The sequence below is a fragment of the Taudactylus pleione genome, unplaced genomic scaffold, assembly GCF_031769625.1.
Source record: "Taudactylus pleione unplaced genomic scaffold, aTauple2 ptg000021l, whole genome shotgun sequence".
Lineage (NCBI taxonomy): Eukaryota > Metazoa > Chordata > Amphibia > Anura > Myobatrachidae > Taudactylus > Taudactylus pleione.
The window spans coordinates 16,135,001-16,137,500 of NW_028284423.1; the positions used below are offsets into that span (position 1 = coordinate 16,135,001).

Sequence of the window (2,500 nt, forward strand, 5' to 3'; positions counted from 1 at the left end):
TGAATGTTTTTAAAATCTTGTACGCAATAGGGGGTATAGCTCAGTGGTAGAGCATTCAACTGCAGATCGAGAGGTCCCTGGTTCAAATCCAGGTGCCCCCTTTACCTAGCTTTTAATGTGTAAAGGTACTGAATCAATTTGCAGTTTACAGCTAGTTTGAAACTCAAGTACAGGAAAAGCTAACACAAGTAAGAGCAAGAAATAAAAAAAAGTGAATCTTTAACATTATATACTTCCTCATAGCACAGTTATAGTGGTAGATTTCATTTTTTTGATAGAGATTTTAACAGAAATCTTTAATTTATAGAAGGCAAATATAAAGTACCTACCTAGTTTCTCTTAAAATAGTACTCTCTTTCCGAAATGGTTAAAAATGAAGAAGTAGGAGAAGCCTTATTGCAATATCAGTCTGAGTTCAATCCCTAATCCCACCAACAGTTCCAGAACCTCAATTTAATTTCTGTCCTTTCTATAGTAATATATTTAGAATAGTATAATATAACTGAACATGAAACATGTGTACTTTAATACTCACCCTCATTGATAATTAAATAAGGAAAAGCATCACTTAAATAGTGATACTTTAACATTACAAACTTCCTGATAGCACAGTTAGAGTGGCAGATTTTATTTTTTTTATAGAGATTTTTACAGAAATCTATAATTTATAGAAGGCAAATATAAAGGACCTACCTAGTTTCTCTTAAAAAAGTACTTTCTTTCCCAAATGGTTAAACTGAAGAAGTAGGAGAAGCCTTATTGCAATATCAGTCTGAGTTCAATCCCTAATCCCACCAACAGTTCCAGAACCTCAATTTAATTTCTGTCCTTTCTATAGTAATATATTTAGAATAGTATAATATAACTGAACATGAAACATGTGTACTTTAATACTCACCCTCTTTGATAATTAAATAAGGAATTATTAGGCAATTGTATTGCAGTGTTCTGGAACTGTTGTTGTAATTGGGGGTTAATCTCAGACTAATTTTGCAACTAGGCCATTCGAGTTTATGCATCAAACATTATTTTTGAACACCTGAGCCCACAAGCCCAAAAATCAAAAAGTCCTATTTTATTAGCAATAATATACTGTTGTCAGCTTATTTTTGAAATAATTTATATAGGTTTATTGCTAAGAATTTGTATTTTCTTAGTTCTGTTTGGCCTCCCAAAATTTAAAGTCACAATATGTCCTGATGTCACTATTACTGACGAAATTGGAGCTTTAGATGATCAAAGTTCCTTTTTGAGCATGCTCACAGCTTACACCTATGTGAACTCTGCAATCAAGCCCAGATTAATAACTCCAAAGCATTACCATAAATATACATATTAATTTTTTATCCTATAAGACAACATATATAGTACAAACACCTATACTTTCTGACTGCAATGTGAATGTTTTTAAAAGCTTGTACACAATTGGGGGTATAGCTCAGTGGTAGAGCATTCGACTGCAGATCGAGAGGTCCCTGGTTCAAATCCAGGTGCCCCCTTTACCTAGCTTTTAATGTGTAAAGGTACTGAATCAATTTGCAGTTTACAGCTAGTTTGAAACTCAAGTACAGGAAAAGCTAACTCAAGTAAGAGCAAGAAAACAAAAAAAGTGAAACTTTAACATTATATGCTTCCTGATAGCACAGTTAGAGTGGCAGATTTCATTTATTTGAAAGCGATTTTTAAAGAAAACTATAATTTATAGAAGGCACATATAAAGGACCTACCTAGTTTCTCTTTAAAAAGTACTTTCTTTCCCAAAATGGTTAAACTGAAAAAGTAGGAGAACTCTTATTGCAATATCAGTCTGAGTTCAATCCCTAATCCCACCAACAGTTCCAGAACCTCAATTTAATTTCTGTCCTTTCTATAGTAATATATTTAGAATAGTATAATATAACTGAACATGAAACATGTGTACTTTAATACTCACCCTCTCTGATAATTAAATAAGGAATTATTAGGCAATTGTATTGCAGTGTTCTGGAACTGTTGTTGTAATTGGGGGTTAATCTCAGACTAATTTTGCAACTAGGCCATTCGAGTTTATGCATCAAACATTAATTTTGAACATCTGAGCCCTCAATCCCAAAAATCAAAATGTCCTATTTTATTAGCAATAATATACCGTTGTCAGCTACTTTTTGAAATAATTTATATAGGTTTATTGCTAAGAATTTGTATTTTCTTAGTTCTGTTTTGCCTCCCAAAATTTAAAGTCACAATATGTCCTGATGTCACTATTACTGATGAAATTGGAGCTTTAGATGATCAAAGTTCCTTTTTGAGCATGCTCACAGCTTACACCTATGTGAACTCTGCAATCAAGCCCAGATTAATAACTCCAAAGCATCACCATAAATATACATATTAATTTTTTATCCTATAAAACAACATATATAGTACAAACACCTATACTTTCTGACTGCAATGTGAATGTTTTTAAAAGCTTGTACGCAATTGGGGGTATAGCTCAGTGGTAGAGCATTCAACTGCAGAT

General features: G+C 32.6%; 3 non-coding genes across 3 annotated transcripts in view; all 3 read left to right on the plus strand.

Annotated features, from left to right (window-relative positions):
• The first annotated feature begins 29 nt into the window (after positions 1 to 29).
• On the plus strand, positions 30 to 101 carry TRNAC-GCA (transfer RNA cysteine (anticodon GCA)). The gene has a single exon. It is a non-coding gene; the product is annotated as a tRNA-Cys (tRNA).
• Positions 102 to 1,427: 1,326 nt separating this feature from the next.
• TRNAC-GCA (transfer RNA cysteine (anticodon GCA)) lies at positions 1,428 to 1,499 on the plus strand. The gene has a single exon. It is a non-coding gene; the product is annotated as a tRNA-Cys (tRNA).
• A 963-nt stretch (positions 1,500 to 2,462) lies between these two features.
• TRNAC-GCA (transfer RNA cysteine (anticodon GCA)) overlaps positions 2,463 to 2,500 on the plus strand; it is a 72-nt gene continuing 34 nt past the window's right edge. Inside the window, exon 1 of the tRNA in view lies at positions 2,463 to 2,500. This exon is cut by the window's right edge and continues 34 nt beyond it. This is a non-coding gene — a tRNA (tRNA-Cys).